This window comes from Lissotriton vulgaris, chromosome 4_1 (genome assembly GCF_964263255.1).
Source record: "Lissotriton vulgaris chromosome 4_1, aLisVul1.2, whole genome shotgun sequence".
NCBI lineage: Eukaryota > Metazoa > Chordata > Amphibia > Caudata > Salamandridae > Lissotriton > Lissotriton vulgaris.
Window position 1 is genome coordinate 1906380926 of NC_141691.1, and position 25327 is coordinate 1906406252.

The window sequence follows — 25327 nt, forward strand, 5'->3', positions numbered from 1 at the left end:
TTTCAACCCCCTTACAAACCATGCAGACGGCCATTAGCCTTCTCTCGTCCCTGCACAAAATGGCCTACTATCCCCCACGTATCTAAACACCACCCCGCCATGTGCAATGCTCCCCATCATTCTCTGTACACACTGCACCCCTCTTCACTCCCTGCACAGTAAAACCCTCACTCAGTCACATCTAAAAAACAAACATTGGCATAGCCAATTAGTCTCGCCTTTGGGACCTTATAAGGGTTTAGCGATGCAGCACATTATCCTGGGAGCTGTGCTGCCACGGATTGAATAGTTATATAATTACTACACGCTGGGTCATGAAGTCTGATTCAGGCATATATGCTTGCCTCTGCTGTGTGCTTCTTCTTGGGTGGCATTATGATAACCAACACTTAGAAGGCTTGTGTGAGGTCAGATGCCAAGGGGCACCAGAAACCAGTCTATAAACATGCATATCTCTTTTCCTGTGTGATTTTTGAATATCCAATGGCTCATGCAACAGAGAGTTACTTGCGATGAAGGGCAGATACGTAACCATGAGGGAAAGGAGGGGTGGTACACTGACTCAGGACATGTCTAGAGGACGGTGGGTCACTAGTCAATCGAGGGTCAATGGAAGGAGTGGGTGGGTCTTTTGAGGGAGGCTAAAGCATATGCTTTACAAAACAAAGTAATCAAACTGAAGCCTTACCAAAATAGTGTTACACGCTGGCTGCCTTTTCCCTGGGAGGAGATCTTGTAACAGTCTTGTAACAGTCCCCTGAAGTCTGAACAGTAAATGGGCCTTAATCAGTGTAAATTCCCCAAAATCACCACATGTTAGGGTGACTCTAGAACTGTGATTTTATCCTTTGAAATATCCCAGCTGTAACTGTGGTAATTATTTAAAAGTTGTGTTCGGTATGAGCTATACATTATGATGTGAGGTGTGCGGGTGTGTTTTAAAGTAAGGACAAGGAGAGAAAATAAGATGTTAACTAGGTCAGCAGCATAGACCGGATGCTGCGCTTGTGGGAAGTGATCTTGCGGAAACAGTATCTACATCTGTTTATTGTAAGTTTGTCTTTGCAATGTGCTTTTATGCTCAATCAATCAACACCCTGTTGTTTTTTTATTTGTAGTATGCTTGTGTGGCATTTTAAAGACACATGCTTTTGACTTACAAGCATAGCTATAAAGATTGTTACCGCTCTCGTGAGCTGCACATGACTCTTGTTTGGGAATGTATCTCTTCAGTGAATTGTCTTAAATGACAGGATGGGAAGCTTCCAATCGAGATATGACCCTAGTTTACCAGCTGCAAATAAGTTGGATGTAGCTACAAAACCACGTCTGGTGTGTTTTACGGATATTTTAGTTTCTATGGAGTAAATAGTCGTGTTTTGGTGGGAAATGTGCGTTTATGGCATCTAAAAGGCAGTGTGTGTTTTAGTTCTTATTTATGTTTTTAATTGCAAACGTTGGATACATAGGCAAGCACATTATTTAAACAGTATACCTTTAAACGCAGCATTTTCAATTTCATAACATAAATTTAAAGGAAAAGACACAAATTTTCAGATGCCCCTAAAAACAATTGGAAAGGACACAGCCTTTAATTTGCATAAATTCAGCGATAAATGTCAAAGTTTGAATAATTGAGTACATACTTTTTAATAAACCACAAACACGATGTAGAATAAAATACTGTAGCAGTTTAGCAAACAAGAGAAAGAGGAGCTGTATTCCTATTCGCACGCGCTTTGTGGGGCAAAAAAAGGCAGCGTGTCTCTTGTTTGCTAAATTTAGTATTTTAAGCTAGGTCGCATTTAAACCTAATGAAAAGTATCAGCTTTTTTTGTTGTGACTTTGGACAAATTGAAAGGGAATGGGAGGCAGTTGCAGTTCAGGGCTGTTTAAAAATACAATGGAATGTCTGAAAGAAAATGGTCTACCCAAAATTGGGCTACTGAGGAAACAATACGAGCAACACGCAAATTGAGTTCAAAATGCTGAGCACAACTCTGAACATAAGAAGGAAGGAGGTGGGGAAATGTGCAGGGAAATGTGGGGAGCCGACAGAATGCCTGAATGGAAGAAAGAGGTGTAGATAGCTAAGAAGGCACAGAAACCGGAACAACAACTGGTGAAAGCGGAGATGCAGAAGGCCGAAAAAGCAAACAAAAGGCAAGAGTGAAAAAAGTGAAAAGAGGCTCAGAGGGGATAGAAAAATGTAGAAAAGGAGTAGATGAGAGGCAAGAGGAAAAAAAGAGCTCAAAGGCGTTAAAGCAAGAGTGAAAAGAGAATCGAGATGGAGCAGTTACATACAAGAGAGATGGAGCAGAAGGAACAAGCACGCTCAGCAACGCTAATTGCAAACAGATGTCCCCTGCGCGCCGCTGCTCACTCCCCATGGTGGATACCAGCACAAGCATGAGTGCTTGAAAAGGGCAGACCAATTCCAAAAGGTCATCCCTTAGAGCAGCGCATGCGCGCAGCCTAGGCGCAACCTCATGATTGGACCCTTCCTCGGCACCCCCACCCTGCCTCAGGCATCTTTTTCTATATACACTCCATCACCCCTCACATTGTACCCTCCTTTGATACTGCTCCACCTCAATCTCCATGCACTGTACCCTCTACTTGCCTTTTAAAATGTTACCTGTATGTTTCTTTTCAACAATTCCTCGTTCCTTCACTGCACACCATAACCTACCCTTCCCCCTGCATAATCAATACACATTTCCTCATTATCCACAACACCTGGCTGTTTTCTTTCCCGGTAAACTGATCCAAACTTTCTCCCTGTCCTCGCCCTTCCCATCTCTCTACTTGCTTCCTATCTGTGCCACTACTTGCCCCTTACTGAGCCCCTCTATGCAAATTCCGCCCAATCATTTCCTTCACACTGCTGGTTCTCATGCCCCTCGGCCTGTCCTCCTTACACACTGCTCCTATTCCTTCCCTGGAAACTGCCCCGGTTTTTGGTGAGGGGAGTTATTTTTTTAGGCTTGTGTTGCACACGCAGCCATATTTCGTCGCTTTTAGGTGTCAAATTGGAACAGTTATATGTGGTTGGTGCTGGACTGCTTAATTCTGATTGCCAGATGAAAATCAGGAATCACAGGGTTGCAGCGGTCAGGACCTTGCCTTTCGGGGCTGTGGCTGGCCAGTTGTTCTTTTCGTGATAGTATCCAGTAGAGGCTTATGAAACATCTCATGCAACAATCAGGTGAGGCATATTTATATCTTTGTATTATATGCAAAATATAGCAAGACATAGATTGCATTTGTGGTAGAAGAGTAAAGAAAGAGGGGGATGAAGTTTCATTCATGAACCAGCTGAGTCATTGGTCTCGAACTGCCATGCATCAGTGACCGGTAGTGGGAATTTAGCTGGACAGGTCTTTCCACAGGCTCAGGCCACCGTTAACAATCTCTGGTTACCCCCTTGATTTTTTATTTAAGTTCCAAGAGTAAGTTTATTTCAGAAAAACAATCAATTAACAATACTTCGTACGAATAATCAATAAAAATTACAAAGGTGAGGGAAAGGAAGCAAGGGATATTGATGATACATAGTTACATTAGAATTGAAAAAGAAAATACATAGAAAAATGTGTATACCTAAAAGCAAAGACAGTCTGGTTCATGTTAATCTAACATAAAGCAAAAGGAAAATGTGATATTATATCAATGTAATATCCTTTAAATATTGCTGAAATATTAAGCAATGTCGATACAGTATGAAGCAAGTCAACGAGGATCAGCAACTTCTTGTAGCAAAGGTTGGGGTATAAAGGATTTCTTTGCACAATCAATTAACGAGAAATTGTATGACAGGAGACCATAGCTGCAATCGTTTTGTGGCAAGCGAGATTGGATGTACAAGAGTTGTGTCTAATCTATGATTGTGACAAACAGCATACCACCAGGCGAGAATTGATAGTTTAGAGGTGTCCTTCCATTTCTTTGTTATTTGTTGAAAAGCAACTGCTAATAGCAGATCTATGATTTGCTTGTGGGAATATTTTTCCTTCCAACCGGAGGACAAACTACCTAAGAAAATATTAAGGAAAGAAACGGGGATTGTAGTATGGAACATGGTATTAATTTGAGACCAAACTCGCTCCTAAAACTTGAATACATATGGGCATGTAAATAACATATGTTCAAACTTAGCATTATCTTCGTAACAATTCCAGCTTGTACCGGGAGTAGCAGTATGTATCTTATGTATATGTGCAGGTATAAAGAGTAACCTGGAAAATTGTTAGTGTAGTGCTAGCCGCTCTTGATGATTTCCTAATTTTTAGCCATATTCTGTACCATACATAGACAGGCCAGTCAATGTCTAGGTCAGTCTCCCAGGAGAGTTCAATTTTAGATTTGTCCCTAAAGCTAAATGTGAGTAGATAGTAGAGGCTTTAGGAAGTATTTGAAGAAAACTATCCCAAGTATTATATGTCTGGGCTGCTGAAGAGGGCGTATGTGAAAACTGTATATAGGTTTCAAATATCACAGTTCGCAGAATGAAAATTTATGCTGGAAGGAAGCAGGTAGGTGATAGAAATCTTATACCCATGAAAATTGAAGGAGCGTGCCTTGGTCAAACAATCGGTGTACCCAGATTAAGCCTTTAGGTATCCATACTTTCCAGTATATAGGTTTATTTTTGATAAGTATACATTTTTTATGCCAGATTTTGGATTTGAGAAAAGTGTCAAAATCCTGTGGGACCAGAGGAAGAGTGGCTTGTAATAATTTACATGAGTGTTTGGTTACAAGTGTATAGCTTTTTTGCGGTTTGCGAGTAATAGAAAGATATTCCTGAAATGAAAAGGCTGATATAAATGAAGCTTCAAGGTCAACCCATAATGGCATATTAGATGATTGGTCAGAGATCCAATTTGATAAATGTTTCAATTGAAATGCTTTATGATAATTGGAAAAACGGGGAAATTGACACCTCCTTCTTATTTTGGTTGTGTTCATTCTTGCAGTGCCATTCTTGGTTTTTTGTTATTGTTAGTGTAGAATTAAACTTATGAACAAATTTGGCTGGTGTAGATAGTGGTATATTGGAAATGGTAAAGAGCATTATAGGGGTAAGCATCATTTTAATGGTGTCTAAACGTCCCTTCCAAGAAAGGTGGAGCAGATGCCATCTTGCAATGAGTGTTTTTAATTTATCTATACATTTATCTAAATTGAGAGAAAGGATGTTACTATGGAGGGACAGAATGTGCTTGGAGTTCCATGCAAATTTGGATAACTAAAAGTCTTCTTTGAACGTTAGAGGCATAACGTCACAATTGTCAGTATTTCGTTTGTATCCAGACACTAAGCCAAAAGCTTCAACCTCTTGTTAAAATGCAGGAGTGAAGAATGTGGGTGAGAAAGGAAAATTAATATATCGTCTGCATATGCTGCTAATTTGATATGTTGCCATTCGTATGTAAAACCCATAAGAGAATGATTTTGTTGAATTCTAGATCGAAAAGATTCTAATGCTAGGTTAAAAAGAAAATGGGACAAAGGGCAACCTTGGTGAACTCCTCTTTTAAGAGTGAAATTGGAAGACATAAGACCATTTGTAGAGATAGCCGCCTTGGGGTCTGAATAAAGTAAACCAATCAGGGAGATAATTTTTGGGCCAAATCCAAGCCATTTAAGGGCATGAATATTAAATGGCCATGAAACTCTATCGAAGGCATTCTACGCGTCAAGGGCAATTGCAGCCAGTGACTCTGAGTGATGGGACATCCTGGATAAAATGCCGAAGAATAATCTTGTGTTGTCAGTGATATTCCGACCTTTGACAAATCCTGATTGTTCCTTACCCAGCAACAAAGGAAAGTGTGGTTCTAATCGTAGTGCTAATGTTTTCGATTTTTTTATAATCAACATTAACTAACGAAATGGGCCTATAATTTTTGCAATATCTGGAATCCCCACCATCTTTCGGTATTAGGCATATTAAGGCTTCTAAAAATGAACCTTATGAGTTGCATGAAGAGATGGAGGAAATGAGAGTGCGTAAGTATGGGATAAGCAGTTGAGCAAAATGTTAAAAGAAATTAAACTGTAAATCCGTCACGACCTGGGCTTTATCTTTTTTAAGAGTCATCAGTGCATTTAGCAATTCCACTTGTGTAATGTCTGTTTCCAAAATATCTAGACTGGAATGGGGAATATCACGTTTCTGGATATTAGAGAAATATTGAAGTATAGCTGTATCTGAGGGTATATTCTCTGGTGTATAGAGATATTCATAAAAGTGTACAAATTCTTGAAGGATTTCAGAATCTTTATGTTTTGGTATTTGATTGGCACCAATAATAGATTCAATGTGAAGCCTATTAACTTAATCTTGAGGTAAATAGCTAGTAATTTACCTGATTTATTTTGGCCACCGTCTTGAGCAAAAATAAAGAGGCATTTTCAGTCGAGGTTTTATTAAATGCTATTTTTGCATTTATAAGATCTTCTAGACTAATTCTCGCTTTAGAGGTGTAAAAGGCATGTTCTAGTGTTTTCATTTTAGTGAGAAGTGCATTATGGATTGTTCGGAATGATTTGTGTTTATTTGGTGTAAACCTAATAATAAAATCTCGAGCAGTAGCTTTAAATGCGCGCATCCCAAATTGTACGGAAGAGGAGATCATCAGTTTGGTTAGTTTGGAAAAAATCATGGATAAAAGAAGTAAAGGATGTATTAAAGCTAGGGTCAAGAAGTAAGGAGTTCTTTAAATGCCATCTCTTGAGTGACATAGATTGGTGTAGGATATCTAATTGAAACACAACAGGACCATGGTCAGAAATAAGTATGGGTCCTATATCTGCTGAGAGCAAAGATTGGGAGACGTTGTGTGTGATAAAAATGTGGTCTATTCTGGACTGCGTCTGGTGCGGTGGGGAGAAAAAGGAGTATTCTCTCGAAGACAGGTTGCAAAGTCTCCAGGCATCTACTAAATTTCTCTGTTCCATAGTTCACAAAAAAGCTTTGCGTGATTTGTTTGGTATTAAAGGAACCTTAGAGTTCTGATCAAGGCAGGGATCCATCACTTGGTTGCAATCACTTGCAAAAACAAAGTTCTCTGCAGGATATTTTAAGAGTAGTTAGGAAATGCGAAACCAAAAGGAGACATCACCGTTAGTAGGGGCATATATATTAAATAAGGATATAGGAGATTTACCTATCATCAGGCTAGTAAACAACCATCTACATCCCCTTGATTTTTAGTGTTCAGGCAACCCTCTTTTGCTGAGTTTTTGCATGCTCTGATGTATTGTACCTGCTAGTATAAACTGGCAGGCAAAGTATGTACAAACTTCCGAGTGTGGCAAATCTGATTGTGGATACTGGGGAGGGAAGAACCCTGTCTCTCAGTGGCTTTCTGCTCCACTATAAAATCTCTTCCACAGTGTAACATGATTTCTAACCATCCATCAACTCACATCACTCCCTGACTTCTGCCTCCTCCCCTCAGCTGTTCTTTATAACCCACATTACCTCCCCAAATCTCTCCCTGCTAACCAGACACCTCAGGCTCTCTACCCACAATCATTATCACTGTGCCCAGGTAGATATTAGTGTTTTGGGGAAGGTTGCTCCATCCACAGACCTACCTTGTACTCTCTATTCTGTCCCTTCTTTTAGTTCCCCTAGGTCCTTCTCTCCCGCATCTCCTGCCACCTTTTCCATCACTTTGAGGTTGCATTAGGCAAGTATAGAGTACCAGTCAGATAAGCAAAATAGTATTTTTTCAAATGTATGGTTACCAAGGACTTTGTGAAGCAAATATCTGCTCAGACACCTAGGGACCATGTCAGAGCTAGCAGGTGGAGCCTGAGGCACACGAATGGCGGGTAGACGGCAGTGGCAGTTTTATTTGCTCCTTCTTTGCAGTCCCCTTTATTGGTATGTCTATCCATTGATTGAAAAGTGTGTTTGCCTGGAGACTCATGAGGTATTTATTCATTTAAGTTTCTGTACACCACCAGCAGGTCATTGGTTAAGTGCCTTCAATTACTAGGCATATCACCTCTGATGGCCAACCTAGAGCACTTGATTGTTTTGTGTATGTGTACTTCACCCAGGCATCAGTGCGATTTGGAATGGACTCAGGAGTCTATTAATACTTTATTGTTTGAGTTAATAAAAACCATAACAATATTTCAAAAGACAGTTAATATTACATATAAACAAGGTTCGGTGTAATTTTCAAAACAAACAAAGGAAGAGTTTTTTACTATGTCAGTTACTGCGATCATACCTATCCTCTGTCTAAAGTGCTTTAGTATCTTTAAAATCCATACAAGCAGATTACTTTTGTAACATTTGGCTCAACTACAGGGTTCCAGTGTAAAAACAAATTAACCAGACTATAATGCATGGTATCCATGTACATTACAGCTGTGTAACCATCAGGGGAAATTACGTAGACAGTGAACCTCACAGGCTCGACTACACAGTGCCAGAGTACAAATGAATTAGCATACAATTATTCATGGTATTCATTTAAATTATAAGTGAGGGACCATCAGGCAAGATTATACAGACAATTATCATCACAGGGAACTATGCTTTCCCCCCTAACGTATTGCTCTTTCTCAAAGCATCAGAAATGTAATCATTTTGCAGTTCATTTGAGGGTCTGTTCAGGGCCGGCTTTAGCACTGGTGGCGCCCAGTGCGACAATGTTTTTTTTGCGCCCCCCCAATGACCACCTCCGCTACAGATTCCATCCCTACCACCCGTTAATAGTCTCAATAACCACTCTCTCTCAGTTGCATTTAATTAATTTTATAGCGTCACTTGTAAAAGTGAAGGGTGTGAGAGCACTTTACATAACACACACATTACACAGAGACTATCAATGATAGGTATGTAAATCAGTGTGTAGGAAATGTTATATAAGACAGAGGACAACAATGGGTGGATTCACATGTCATCCATACATCCATAAGAGTACTTGGTCTGGAGAAGCACAAACTCTGAATTTAAAATGTAACACTATGGATTGGTGCTCTCTTTAATAACAAGAACTGATTTGAACCCAAATGAACCCTTTCAGCAACATTCAAATAATGAAAGTCTGGGGGAAAAATCCATACGCTCTAATCTACACATTGACGTCTGCACACAGTCCTTTGAGGACAGTTAATAGCTCACTATAAACTGCAACTAACAAAAGAAAGTCTGACAAATTCAGTAACCCACTGACCTGTTTACATTATATTCACTTTGTGATCTGCATGGTACATGTTCTTTGCAGCAGGCACATTAACCTGTGCGCTACCTTACCATGAATCAAATCTTCCACAAGTCGAAACTTCTACTAGACAAAACTCCGATCTCGCCAGGAAGAACATTAATCATCTGCGCTTTCTTGACAGTTTAATTGTTGTCTGAATATTGTTGAAGGCCAGAAATGCGGCAGCAGGTGCTTTAAAGCACAATATAAACTAGCAAACAGGTGCCCCCATGAGAAGTCAGCATCCGGTGCGGTGGCACCGGTTGCACTGCCCTAGAGCGGCCCTGGGTCTGTTCAATCAAGACCCTTAATAATAGCTGATCTTCAAAACGGATGCCCCTAGGATTAAAAACTTTTCTCAATATTAAAACCCAAGCATCTTTTAAAAAGGGATATAAATATAAACATATCAAATGAATAAAATCTTGCGCTGCTGCACCACATAAGTACATGTCCTGGGGCCACTATATTTCCAGGTTGGTTGCTCGGCCAGGCTTGACAGCAGCCCACCCTGAGTTGCCATTAGCTTTCGTTTTAAATGAAAAGAATATGCTGTATTTAAGTATTCGGCTGGTCTCGCTGTTGTGTAAGATTGAAGAACCAACCAGGCATGGGACCGATTGGCTGGTTTACATTTGTCTTCTAGCAGTGACTCCAGGAGTCAGAAAGCAGAGGTTCAGCATTTGTATTCAATAGGCAGCCCCCAAAAACATTTTCCCTTCCAATGGCACCAGTCGGTGAAAGACGCTTCACTGACGGCAGAGAATTACAAATCAGCCCATAACATTTAAATTTAGCCAATTCTTCGTAGCCATGAGGCATTTTGAAGATAGTACATTCTACCTGTAGTGCAACTCAACCACAGAGAGGAACCAACAAGTGTGCATTATTGCACAGCTGGAGCATTGAAATACAGTTCACAAATGACTGAACAAAATGAATGTTTCAAGCTTTAAAGACACTGAACAAATACTGCCTTATTGGTTATATATAAGGTTAAAAAATACTTATAACTTTTTCTTATTATAACTTTTCAGCATGTTGGACAGCACCCACTCTGGTCTACAACATTGCTTAAGTACATAGGGAAAGCCAATACCTCTGGCTACTAGACACTTATAGGGTTCCAAAAGCGAGACCTATTGGCTATGCTAATACTTGTTTATGTCTGTTCTTATTAACTTCAAATTTATAATACTTAGTCACAAAGGCGGGCGCATGAATTCATGTCTAGTGTCATTGTACATTGCCTTGCACACAGACAGTGGCAATAATCATAGTTGGCTGAAGTTAGTAAAACACGCTGCAGCAGTTAGCGCTTTCACCACTAGAGGGAAGCATACTACACGTTACGCAACACATCAACAGACTGGATGACAGATAGCCAAGAGCCGCAATTAGCCAGACTGGAAATAATGCTACGTATGCTTATCGCAGACATATGGTTCGGGTGGATTTAAATATGAACCATGATCAGAATGGCTGGCAGTATTCTAAAGGGCGTCCAAAGCACATAAGTGGGGCTTTTTTCGCTGTATTTATTGTTCGTGGTGTGTCATACATAACTCGAGCTACTAACCCAGGATGGCAGCCCTGCCTCAGACCCCGGAGTCAGGATTCCCCTCGGGCCTCACACAGCTACAAGGGCCGCCACAGTCTAAAGGTAAGACTGCAAGGCCTGCCTTCGACCCCCGGCCCCTGGTACTCGGCCTGTGATGGACATGTCTCTCCCCACTGGGCCCCCTCGACTCTCCTGGCAGACGCTGGAGATCAGTCATTGGATAGCACAGAACGCGTGAGGTGATGGAGCGAGTCTATATTTCATGTATCTCAATTTGCAATAAAGACGGAAATGCACAGCCATATTTGTGTAGTACGCATCAGTTTAATAATAACTATTAAAGCTATATTGGAACTGAACCGATTGAAGTACCCAAAATACAATACAGGTGGAAAACTGATAAAAAGTGATGAAATGCAGTACACTAGTAAAATAAGGCTATGACTATACGCATTTTATACTATTCACGATATAACGGCAAATTTTACAAGCGGAATCCACAATACTACAACAATGCAGCTACGTAACGATTGGTTGGGTGAACACAGGGCAAAATAGACGGTCCCAGTCCGACCTCCGCAATGGAGTTACAGATTACAAGAAAGTAACATTGGCGATTCACAACCAGAAATACATCAACAGAGCATAAGCAATGGCCGACAATTATCAAATGAACCTGGCAACCTGCAGAAGAAGAGGACGGTGACTCAGATTCCAGAAAGTGTATTCACTGGGGCCAGGAAGCTCAGCCTCCCTCATGTGTTTACTTTTAGTGGTGTAGGTCACCAGGGCTTTAAGTGGGATGAAAAAACTGGGGGGTCTCTCAAAGGGACGTGGCCAATGTAATTAAGGGCGTGGCTTAAAAACACATAAGCTAAAAATCTGTGCTTAGCATAGTGTGTTCCTGTCATTGCATCCAGATCTATGCTGCAACAAGTACCATCATACATACAACAAGGCAGGACTATTGGCGTTGTCAATGGTTGTTAGTTGCATAAGACAAATAAGCAGCAACTATGGCTTGTTGTATATATTATTGAAAAAGCTTCCACTTTAAGCCTTGCAACGATGTTGCTGCTCGTGAGTTTCAAAAAGAGAAGGAAATCCAGAGAGAAAATGTCTCTCGTTAAAGGATTTTCCTTCCCCAACAACGCTTACTTGGCATGATGTCATGCCGTAACTTAACTAATGAGAAGTGAGCAGTGTGAGCAGCGCACATCGATGTGCCTGCGGTCACTGCAGTCTGGGAAAAGATGGACCACCTGTGCCAGGGCACAAAACAGAGCCCAATAGAGACCAGTTTCGAGGCCGCCTTAAAAAAACTGCTGGTGCCCAGACCCGGTGAGACCCGGCCCACTTAAAGCCCTGTCGGTCACAAAAAGTAGAGTTGTCTTTCTTACTCAACAATACTAGAAGCTCCACATTTGCCTCTTGGCGCTCAGAAGGACTTAGCCTTGATGATGAAGGGAAGAAGACCCAGGTTTGGCCTAGAGAGAAGGGTGCATGCAAAGGGGCTCGAAGCGCTTTGCTCAGAATGCACAGACCCCTCTCCTGCTCTGCCCAGATGGCAAGTATACCGGGTGTTGGCCCACAATAGCCAGCTGAAGAACAAAATATGATATAAGATGGTGCAGGGAGAGCGGTGCTCACCAGGCAGCAGGGTCGACTTTAGCACTGGTGGCGCCCGTGCGTCATTGTTTGGTGGCGCCCCCCCAATGACCACATCTTGCACAGATTCAATCACTACCACCCTTTAACAGTGCCATTCAAGTCTCCATAACCACTCTCTCTGACTGACTTGGTTTAATAGTGCTACTCATAGTAATGTTGGGTGTCAGAGCACTTTAAATCACACACACACACACACACATTGCCACAGAGACAATCATATATGTGTAAATCAGGGTATAGGAAATGTTACCTAACACAGAGAACTACAAGTTGTAGGAGTCACATGTCATCTTTACTGGTAGGCACTATAGTTTAAGAGGCCTTGGTCTGGAAAAGCACAAATTCAGAATTTAAAACAAACATCATGGTAATGGGTTCTCTTTAATAATTAAGAATTGATTTGTACCCAAATGAACCCTTTTTGCAAGTTTAGGATAATGAAATACAGGGAAAAAAGACATATAGCTCTAATATAGATCTTGGAGTTGGCATGCAGCTCTTTGATGACAGTTAATACCTCACAGTGCTATATTAGGATTTAAACGTATAAACTGCAAGGAACTAAAGGAGCCCTGGGACACAAGCAGTAACCCACTGGCCTATTTACATTATATGTACTTTATGATCTGCATGGTACACACTCTTTGCAACAGGCATATTAACCCATTGCACTACCTTAGGATGAGCTAAAACGTCCACTAGACAAATCTCCCATCTCTCCAGCATGAGCATTAATCACTGGAGTGATCTTGACGTTTTTACTGATGACTGAAAATTGCTGGAAGCAGGGAACTCTGGCGGCAGGTGCTTTTAAAATGAAAATATACTTACAAACAGTGCGCCCCCACCCCAAGTCAGCGCCTGGTGCGGTGGCACCGATTGCACCGCCCTAGAGACAGGCAGAGTCACAGCGCAGCTTAGCAACTTGTAGCAGTAATGTCGTTCAGCAGCTCACCAACTGCCTCTGCTGTGGGTAGAGAGAGAGCTTCAAGGTGCTATGTCCTCATATCTGCAGTCTTTGGGGTAGGTGCGGGCTTCTGTGCAGACATTGTCAGCAGTACTGTTAGGACAGAGAAAACAGCATGCTTCAGCCGGCAGCCTTCAATTCTCCATCCAAGACCCAGCACCAGCAGCAGGGTCCTCGCAGGTCCAGGTCTTGAAGTGTAAAACGTGCTGGAGCAAAGCTCAAGTTCACACTTTAAAACTGTTTCTGTGGGTCGCTAATCCACTGTCGGTCAGTGCTGGTGCATCCTCTTCATTCAAGAGATCCAGTCAACTAGGGTGGGGCAGAATTTTCCTCCTTGATGAGAAGTCTCTAGAGTGCAGCTGGGTAGGCACACATTACAAAGGACTACTTCTCAGGAAACGTGTGTGTACCCTCAAGATAATCCTGAAAACAAAGAACAGAAGTGTATGAGGAATGGCAGATCGAATTGTTCTATAGACTTCCTCTATCTAGAAACCATAATTCTTACAAACATAAATGTTCATTAAAAGCTACAGGTAACTCTAACAAGTACATTTGTAGTGTTTGTTAGAAATTGGGTTTCTGGTTGGCAGAGGTATGCACTCTGTACAAGCATGAACCACAATTGTAGTCAAGGTATGTCAAAACACACCCTAAATTATCCAGTGCTCAACCTCTGGTTGCTTGGCACAAAGCAGCCGGGGTTAACTTAAGAGCAATGTGCAAAGTATTTGTGCAACACTTCAAACAGTAAAACAGTGAGAATACCAGAAAGACTCCAAACCAGGTTAAAACAATAAAAAATAATTTTAGAAATAAAACAAGAGCACAACGACAAAAATGCAACAAGTAGAAGTTGAGAATCACATTTTTAAAGAAATAATGTAAAATGTCAATTGGAAGAACTAATCGCTAAAATAGGATATCTGGTCGCACTGGACCAGGGCAAAGTCAAAAGTTGAGGCCCACCACGATGGAGTACAGGCCGGATATAGGGACCCACTTGGGCTGGCTGAACCAAAGTATCTTGATCCGGGATGCGTCGTCGTGGATGTGCGGTGCAGCCTAAGCGATGCATGGGTGTTGTTCCACGCCGTGGGCAAGATGCAGCGTTTTTCTCCAAATAACTGCAACGATGCGTTGGATCAAAGTGTGATGCGCTGGTTCCAAATGTTCTGAATGTGATGTGTGGCTGCTGCACCAGCAGTAGGCAATGCGTTGATTCCGAAGACAATGAGTTTGCTCCAAAAGCGATGCGCTGGATCTGCTCCATGCAATGACGAGGATGCACTGCTTCCGACTCACGCAAAGGCGAAGATGCATCGGTTACGATGAGGAGGCATGGGTTCTGTTTTAAGCAGCACTTTACACCCACTTCCAAGGGCCCAGGACTAGGATGGCACCACTTCGCTGGGCAAGACTTGCAGCAAGTGAAGTTTGGGTGCTGTAGCAGAATGAGTTGAAGTCTTTGATGTCCCTGAGACTTAGAACAGGATGCAAGCCACCAAGCCAGCAAGCTATTGGAGTCACTCTTGGTTCAAGTGATGCAGATCCAGTCTTTCTCAGCCAGGCAGGAGAATAGCAGGCAGCAGGGCAGCTCAGCAAGTAAAGAGTTTCACAAAGCAGCAGTCCAGCATATGGTCAATCTGTTCAGCAGCTCAGCAGTTCTTCCTGGTAGAGTATTCACAGGTCCAGAAGTGTACTAAAGTCGTGGTGGCAGAGGTCAAGGTCTTCTACCCAGTTGTGCCTTTGAATTGGGGGAGACTATAGAGAAAGCTTTGAAGTGCACAGAGGTCCTCTCTTCCTGCCCTGGCTTCAGGCTCACTACAGGGGGGTATGCAGCCCTTTGTGTGTGGACTGGACATAGCCTATTCAGGTGTAAGGGTAAAGCTGTTCCCAGCTCCTCCCTCCCATCTCCCAGAAATGCTCAACAAGACACACCTAAACCCCCTTTGTTTGTGGCTGTCTTGAGGGAATACACAAAGCCCAGCTGTCACCCAACCCTGACTTAACAGAGACAGGTAGCAGGCACCAAATTGCCAAAGTAAGTAAATGCCAATGTTCTAAAAGTGGCATTTGATAACCTGTAATTTAAAATCTAACTTCACCTTAAGTTGCGATTCCAGTGACACCAACCTTGAAATATCTATCTCGCCACACTTGGGAATTACACTTAAAAGATGTAATAAGGTAATCCCACTGTTATCCTCTGGGAGCGATAGGCCTTGCAGTAGAGAAAGACTAACATGACATGTAAAATTTAAAAGTACATGCCCTGCCTTTTAAATACATTGTATCCTGACCAGTGTGTCACAGAGGGCCTATGTTAGGTGTGACTTATATGTTAAAAAAGGGAAAGTTTAGGTCTATCAAAAAGTATATCTAGCCAGGCCGAAAAGGTAGTGTAAATTGCACATATAGGCTCTACAATGGCAGGCCTGCGCCATGGTTAGAGGGTTACTAAAGTGGGTGGCACAATCAGTGCTGCAGGCCCACTAGTATTGTTTAATTTACAGACCCAGGGCACATGTAGTGCACTTTACTACCGCCATGGCCGGTCCATTGGGGATGAGGGGCCCCACCCCCCACCTTTTGCCCCTCTTGAACATTGTCTGTCAGACTGTACAAAAGCCAGCCTGACAGACACTGTTCATTTTCAGGTCAGGCAGCCAGCAGCCAGATATGCGCTAAATACGCATGCTCCTGGCAGCCTGAGCTGAACTTTGCTGGGCTGAGGAAGTCACATCTCCTATGGGTGTGACCTCCTCAGCTAGGCAAAGGTCCCTGAGGCCATCTCCTTAGTGACGAGGTGTAGACTCACTGATTGCCTCTCATGTGGGTACATCAGTTTTAAGCACTGAAGTGCACAGGGTCGAATGTCAATCAGTGACACTATATCACAGAGTGGGGTGGGGTCAGCAGTCTTACTGACCCCATCCTACTCTGTGATGACGTTGGGACTCCTGCCTTAGGTCAGCCAGTGAGGGAAGACAGGAGTCCCAATGCTTCTGGGACCTCTGAGGCAGAGCTGCAGGTAAGTGTGTGTGTGTTTTTTAAAATTTAATATTTAGTGTCTGTGTCCGTGTGTGTATGAATGCTTGGTAATTAGTGTTGTGAATGGGTGGGGCTGTTTCCATGTGCGTGCATGTGAATGCATGTCTGTGAATGTGTATGTGTGTGTATGTGTGTCCCATCCATCTCACTCCTTCCTAGACTTACCGGCCCCCACTGTTTTACTAGGGACTTATAAGTAAATTAAACATGCCAATTGGGTATGAGCCAATATTACCATGTTAAGGGGAGAGAGCACATGCTCTTTAGCACTGGTTAGCTGTGGTAAAGTGCACAAAGTCCTAAAGCCAGCAAAAACGAGGTCAGAAAAGTGGAGGGAGACAGGCAAAAAAGTGGGGGAAGACCTCCCAAGGCTGTCAGGTCTAACATGTGTCCCTCCAGCTGAAAGTGGGGAGAGCTACCCAATGCCTTGGGAGTTCTTTTCACTAAGGCGTAAGAATCTGGAGAGACTATCAGTATTGGCATGGTCAGTCACTGGGTGATTCTCCACCGTAAAGTCCATTCCCTGTAGGAAGACAGATCACCTCAACAGTTTGGGATTTTCACCCCTTATCTGAATAAGCCATCTGAGGGGCCTGTGGTCTGTCTGAACCAGGAAATGAGTCCCAAACAGGTATAGTCTCATCTTGTTCAGTGCTCTGACCACAGCAAACGCTTCTCTTTCAATGCCACTCCACCTCTGTTCCAGTGGAAGTACCTCTTACTAATGAAAGCTATCAGTTTGTCTAAGTCAGACTCATTCAGCTATATAAGACTGGCCCTATGTCATGCTCTGAAGGGTCCATTTGTATGATGAATTCCTTTGAGAAATCAGGGGCCCTGAGCTTCTTTGAGAGAGTCAAAGGCTTTCTGGCAAGACCATCAATCTGGGCAGCTTCTTTGAAGTCAGCTCGGTTACGGGGGCAACAGTGGTGCCATAGCCCTTAACAAATCTTATGTGATAGCCAGTGAGACCTAGGAAGGCTCTCACTTCTGTTTGGGTTTTAGGTGGTTGTACAAAAGGGTGTGGTGATGGACGGAGCATCTTTTGTACCGCTTTCGGCCGCCATAAGTGTGGCAGGGTATGCTCAGACGTGAGTCCCTTGCTCACTTTGCCACTGGATTCAAGCAAGCCGAGCTGAAGACGGCTCGAATGCCAGAAACCGGTCCTCGGAAGCTTGTTTCCGGTCCAGGGAAGACATGGCTTGGCGGTTCGGGCTGGACTGTTCCCATGAGGCACAGGGTCAGACTGATTTGCATATAGCCATGTCTCAACTGGGGTGGCAGAGTGGGCTAAAGAACGGTGATGGATTAAACCCAGATCTTTTGACTGGGTGTGAGTGTTTGATTGATTCAGATGCTCGGTCCATCACCACCCTCTTTTGTACCGCTTTTGGCCGCCATAAGTGTGGCAGGGTATGCTCAGATGTGAGTCCCTTGCTCACTTTGCCACTGGATTCAAGCAAGCCGGGCTGAAGACGGCTGGAATGCCAGAAACCGGTCCCCGGAAGCTTGTTTCCGGTCCAGGGAAGACATGGCTTGGCAGTTCGGGCTGGACTGTTCCCATGAGGCACAGGGTCAGACTGATTTGCATATAGCCATGTCTGAACTGGGGTGGCAGAGTGGGCTAAAGAACGGTGATGGATTAAACCCAGATCATTTGACTGGGTGTGAGTGTTTGATTGATTCAGATGCTCCGTCCATCACCACCACCCCCATTTGTACTGGGTTTTAGGTGGTTGCCAGGACTTGATAGTTTCATTCTTGGCCTGGAGTGGCTGCACCTTGCCTCCACCTGCCAGGTGCTGCAAATACACCACAAAACCCTGCCCAATCTGTCTCTTACTGGCCTTGATGGCCAGGCCTGCGTCTAGCAGGGCCTGAAGCACCTTGTGGAGGTGATGCAATGCTTCCTCCCAGCTGGTACTGTAGACAACAATGTCTTCTTATCAGCCAGTTCCCTATTAACCATCCTTTGGACGGCAGCAAGGGCATTTTTCAATCCAAATGGCACCACTTGGAACTGGAAGTGGCCCTCTGGTGTAGAAGATGTGGACCTCTCTTGGGCCCCGTCAGTCCGAGCCATCTGCCAGTACCCTGACGTCCCATTAAAGGTACTAAGAACTTGGCAGCGTGTGCATCAGTCCTGGTGACTGAATTCAGTCCTCTGTAGTCTACATAGAGTTGGAGGTCTTGTGTGGTGCCCGGTGGCGCAGCCTTGTGTATCAACACTACAGGCTGGTCCAGAAACTATTAGAAGGCTCAATCACCCCAAAGGCTAACATCTTGGAGGCTTCCTCCTTGATGCTGGCTCTCACCCTTTCTGATAACCTGTAATTTGTGTTCTTTACAGGAGGTTGTCCCCAATGTCAATATCAGGGATGCACAGATGTTTGAGCCCAGGGGTGAATGAGAACAGTACGGTACCTGTCACAGGAACTTGTAACGATCCCTCTGCTATTCTGGGGTCAGGGTGGAAGAGAGGTGGATATCCTCCAATGACCTATTGTGTTCCTGTGCAGAGAGGAAGTCAGGGAGAGGTTCACTCTCATCATCCACTCCCTCATCTGTCGCAAGGAGCATGCTCACTTCAGACCTCTCAAAATGAGGCTTTATTCTGTTTACATGGAGCACCCTTAAGGGATTTCTAGAGATCCACCAAGTACGTGGCCTCTCCATTACACTGCTTGACTTCGTAAGGGCCACTCCAGAGGTCCTGGAGAGCCCTGGGCTCTACTAGTTCCCTGACCCACACCTTCTGCCATGCTGAAACTCCACCAGAGAGGCCTTCTGGTCATACCAGATTTTCATACCTTACTGGCTGGCCTCTAAATTGCTTTTAAACTTCTTCCAAAAGAAATGCATCTGGTTGCAGAGGGCCAGCATGTAGCTGGCCACATCATGGGGCGCTGGGAGGGGGTGGGCGGTTCTTGGGAGCTTTCACCCACCCCTCCTTAACAAGACTCAGAGGTCCACAAACAGAGTGGCCATAGAGGAGTTCAAAGGGTCTGAACCCTCCTTCGTTCCATGGCACCTCCCTGTAGGCAAAGAAAAGGCATGACAAGGGGAATTCCCACTTACGCCTCATGTGCTCAAGCAGGCCCATTATCATGCCTTTCAAAGTCTTGTTGAATCTCTCCGCAAGAAGATGAGGGGTGAAAGGGTGTGGTGAACTTATAAGTTACACCACACGCATCCCACATGGAGTTCAAGTACACAGACATGAAGATAATGCATCTGTCAGATACTACCGCCTTGGGAACCCAACATGGGTAAAGATCGCCATCAGAGCTCTAGCCACCAGGTGTCATCACTGACCTCGGAGTAGCGGGTGGCATGATCAAGCCTTTTACTTAAGGCTGTCTTGGGGTCCCAGGGTCCAATGACATCGATGCCAACCCTTTCAAACTATGGGTTGTAGAACCAGATGAGCTTTTTGCTTTTTCGCTGATTCCTCACTGGCCTGGCAGGTGGGACAGGACCTGTAGAATGCATCTGAGGCTGTCTTTATTCGGGGCCAATAGAAGTGGGAGACAAGAACGACAAAGGTCTTGTCTTGCCTGAAATGTCCTGCCAGTAGGAAGGTCTGGTAACACTAAAGCACCACAAGCACACGGGCTGCCCCAACACCAGGAACCTTAGGTTAGCTGTAAAGGAGATCATTCTACCAGTAGATCAGGTGATCCCCAGAGTCTTCATCTGCTGCCAAGGTTGAGACCTACCACCACAAGCCCTCAAGAGTGGGACACTCTTTTTCCACATTTAGCAGAATCCCTTCCTAGTGGGCCCACCCTCAACCTGCCACCAGCTGGTAAGCTCAGGTAGGTCACCTAGGGTAAAATGTCTTCCCCGGTAGAGTTTTCTTTCTTACGCTGTGACTCTATTGCTTGAGCATTCGACCCAGGTGAATATGACCAGTACCTGAAATTGGTTATATGAGTGTGCAACCTCAATCTCCTGTGGTGTTGAGACAGATGTTGTGTCTTCACAGATGTAGGAATGGAGAGCCTTAACAATATTAATTTAAGAGGTTGAAAACCCCAAATATCTTTGATGCTCAATATTTATTTCTTGCTTTGTCATACGACTTCATACAGAGCGTCTCATTCTCTTTCATGCAGTTGATGGAGGAGATTTAAATTCTTTTTCTATTCCATGTGGTTTGAAAGCACATTTAGCCAGCACATTTTTCATCCTAGTCATTTGGCCTATACTGACTTCCCCAAGTCTTAGCTGTAAGTGCATTTCTTTTCAATAGTCACTGTTTACACTATTGCTTTTGTGCTGACAAAATTAACCCCAAATGCAATCTTCATACATAAACACACTGTTTCTCATTCCTTCAGTAATTTCTGCCAGATACTCAAATGGAGTTGTATAGTGACTAACCCCCATTATCAGGTAAAGCGTCGAGAGGGGTGCGGTCCATAGTTACTTAAATTGTCTCTTTTTGAAATTATAAAACTAGAGAGTCTGATCCTTTTAAGAAGGAGAAACCCTTTATGATTTTGCATTTTCTTTAATAAACAATTGTTATTGCTTTTATGAAGTTACACAACAACATAAACAAAACAAGGGCTGCAATCCAGCATGACAAAGAGGATAAAAAAGAGAGGATCAGTAGTGATCCAGACAGAAAGCAGTGATAATCAGTCAGTATCATCATCAATCAGATGCTGGGCCCACCGTTTGCCCCAGATCTTTTCATGCAAAAGGCGACAGACCCCGGGCCTTGTAAATGGGCCACTCTTGTGTGCATAGCAGTCCGATCCCTGCTGCCACTCCATGGATGTGGGGGGGGGTAGGGAACCTCCACTTATGATCACTGTCTCGTTTAGCCACAAACGTCCCCACCCCAATAAAGATGCACTCCATCCTAGGGCCACCCACATTCTCCAACAGTCCCAGCAGCACCACCCTGGGGGTAAGGACAAGTCTGCGTTCCAAGATGATTGAAAGTTCCCTCCTGGTCCCCTCCCAGAAGGGGCCGATGCCCAGGCAGGAACATCTGTCCTAACTCACCTGGGAGATCCTGCCAGCTTGCTGAAGCAGCAGGCGGGCAATATAGCCACATGCAGATAGTCACGCTGAACCTGTCATACTCATGTAGAGTTATCCAATTCTTGGGATGCCAATCGAGCCTCATGCCAGTCTGCATTCTCAAGGTCCCCACCCAAGCCTTCCACCATCGACACAGCCTGTATAAGTGATCAGGAGCATTGATATTGCAGCAATAACCCCAGTCTGCAGCTTTCCCATCAATAGTTTAGCCTCAATGGAACTACAGGGCATATTAGCAAGAACCTCGTTAAAATTATCGCCCAGGTTAGATGTGCAGGACATCTAACCTGGGCTTCTATTGGAATTCTATAACGCATATTAGCAAGCCCATTACCACCGTTTTAGCGGCAGTTTCCTGCCACTAAAACGGTGATAAATTTAACAAAGTTCTTGCTAATAGGCATGATTTTACAGTTGCAGAAGCTATTGCAGTTGTTGAAGGCTCTGAACCTGTGCTATACGCTGTTATAGCATTATACTTTAACAACAGGTATAGACCGAGGCAGAAGGGCTATGAAACTATTAGAACATTCCACCAACTGGGCTAGAATGTTCTACATTAAAAAGGAAGAAAAAGAAACATAAGCATTGGAATGCTGGTGTATATGTTGTATACCAGCCCTTATTGGCCCAGAGCCACTCGATGAAGCTCTCAAGATTCCAATATGCTAATCCAATATTAATCGCTATATCCCAATGGTTTAATTTCCTGTGACGGGCTATGTAGCCACATATATGGCAGAGACGTGCTCTTCGTTTAAAAATCCGGGTGCGACCCATTTAAATAGTAAGTTGTGACCCATTTCAGCCTTTAATATTTAATTGTCAAAAATGAGGAGGGTTCCGTCCTAGGGGTATACTTATTTATTATTATTTTTGGTGGTTGTATTTTAAATTGAGTGATATCGTGCTTGCTCTCAGTACACACTGTGTGGGTGTATAGTCACATAAGAGTGTTTCGATCCGGGTACTTAAACCCTCGTTGATAAATAAAGTAAAAGGGGGAATGGATGCCTTCTGCAGATTGTTCAAATGAGAAATGGCTTGCAAGATTATGGTTTCGGTTTGGTACTATAGCATCATATCGAAGCTGCAGAGCTTAAAGTTAGAGTCCGAGGGAGAAAGATGCCCTCTCCTGTTTTACCACTACTTATATCTTATGTTAAAGTGCTAAAACACTTGCACTGAATGATCTATTCACCTCCAAGAGGTGATTAAACCTCTCGTTAAGTGGTGCCGCATAAATACCCGAGAAAAATCCTGAAGTGTATACAGCCTAAAGAAACAAGCACTGGCGTTGCCAGTAGGTGTCGCATTTGGAAAGTTGGAGCTATTGGTTTTGTAAATGACATTTTATATTTATATATTGTTATTGACAATGCCAATAACGATATATAAATATAAAATGTCATTTACAAAACCAATAGCTCCAACTTTCAAAATGCAAAACCTATTGGCAACTCCAGTGCTTGTTAATGCAGTCTTACTGGACACACAAGGAACTCAGCTGAAAGTGTTTCTAAATCGTAAGTTATTGATCCCGCCCCCCTCCCCCATGGCTGCCAAGTTTTCCAGGTCAATGCGTGATATGCTGCTCCAGAAAAGTTTTTTTTCCTTTGAATTCTGGGACTTGTAGTCATATTTTAGAATGGAATAAACAAGAATACAAGTTCCACAATCCAAAGAAAAATAAAACTGGACTGGTGCTGAATCTCATCATGCATGAACCTGGGGAATTTGGCATGGTTGCACTGCAGTAATTCCCTTTTCCCCAGAGATTCAATCTCCTCCTCAAACGGTGCAACATAATGCTCCTGCAGAAGCCTTCGCGAAACAGGCCATGTTTATTTATTTATTTTATTTATTTATTTATGCAATTTTATATAGCGCGGACTTTACCCGAAGGCGTCAGAGCGCTTCACAATAGGAACAGAAATGATACAAATTGAGAACATTACACGAACAAAAGATTGCAAAAGCAAACATTACTTTACATACGGTAAAGTGATAATTGTGAGCAAACAAAAATACATGAGGTAGTAAAAATTGTGAGCAACCAAAAATACATGAGGTAGTAAAAAGTGCGCAGGAGGAAAAAGTGACAAGTGTGCAGGCTACAAGAGAAAACAAAGTATTTCTATACAGTGCTCTCTGCTGTAATGCTTTCCTTGCATTGCGTTCATACCCAAATAGTGGCCTTCTTCCTCTACATTAACTCCCCTCCACCTTCTTGAATCCAGCAACCAACGAACTTCCTACAGTCTCACCCTCGATTTGTGTTTGCATGGTTCACTGCTGTGTCTGTCTCCATGGACACTGTACCCAGTCTAATAGTTGTTTAGTTGAACAGTTGCCTATCCAATCAGACCAGTTGTTGGGAGAGCAGTTTGGCAGATGCCGGAGAACTGACAATTACATGCTCCAATAAGATTCAGGGGTTTGTTCCACTGTAGACAGTGCGCGCCAAGCTGTCTTAGGAAAAAGTCGTGGGCCTAAAGATCGACGGGGTTCGCAATCAATCGTTCCGCAGGATCATTCGAAGAGACCAATCGGAGCGAGTAAAGTGAGGGAGGTTGTCCAATGAGAAAACGCGAGAGGCGGGTGCGTCGGGCGGATGCTCTGGAAGCCGAGAGATGCTGGAAAAATGGCGTCCGGCTCGAAATGCGAGAAAGAGCAAGACAAGCAACGCTGGGAGAGCGGCGGGTCAAAGCGAGGACGGCGGAAGGGCAACGTCTTGCGTCAGCTGGAGCGGGTCAAGGTAAGTGTGGCAGGCGGATTAGGGAGATGCGCGGAGGGAAGCCGGATGGGGGCGGGAGAGCCTGGTGGGGGGGCAGGAATGAGAGCGAGGGGAGGAGAAGTGTGGCAGGCGGATTAGGGAGATGCGCGTGCTTGTGTGGTCACGTGACCCGCTTTTGTGGTCACGTGACTCACATGCACTGTGAAAAAAACGCACTGGTTTGACGAGTCGATGGAGCACTTGAATTCTCGCCTATTACATTCGCAAGCGAATGATAATAGGCGAAACCTAATAAAACCATCTTGTACCCTGTTTTACCATACCAAGCCTGTGTTTGCGCAATAAGGAAAATGATAACATTGGTTGGAATTAATTAACGCAATCACAGCAGGTCTTTCATTATGTGGACTTGTGAAAATATTTTCCAGAAACACAATGGAATTTTACAAGGATTTGAAAACACGGTGTAGCATGATGGCACTCTTCTCTTGTTTACAACAAACCGCTCAACCGCGCAACAGTGGGTGGGTGGGGGGAGGGGGGAGGGGTATATATGTTTCCCAGTGCTGTCTTTAGATAGTATATTTATTCAAATGTACAAAATTATCGTTCATGTGAATCCGGGTTGTTCTACCTATTCGAGCGCACTCAGACCATCGGATACTCAAGACTTTGCTTTAGGACATACTGGGGAGCCCAGATGCTTTTCTTCACTGGCCAGATGAGTGGTCACTACAGGCTCTGTATCTTCATGCCTCTTAGACCATAATGCCTGAGTTTCACTCTGCCAACATCAGATTGTTGTTTTTAGACCATAACTCTGGGTTTCACGTAGGCTAAACGTAGGGCAGATCACTACGATGTACAATTATTGGGTATACAGATGCAGAGCTCTTTGTTACACTTCGGTCACATGTTACACTTACAAGAGATCACCTGTGAACGACTAGGCCAGGTCTAGGCCATCTTGCTTGGTCACCCTTAGAACAAGGCACTTGGTTACACTTGGACCATATAGTTTAGTTACATTTCAGATCACTTGG

The 25327-nt window shown here is 43.7% G+C and overlaps 1 protein-coding gene across 1 annotated transcript in view; it reads left to right on the plus strand.

Annotated features, from left to right (window-relative positions):
- TG (thyroglobulin) overlaps nucleotides 1–25327 on the plus strand; it is a 711260-nt gene that overhangs the window by 28635 nt on the left and 657298 nt on the right. The window lies entirely within an intron of this gene.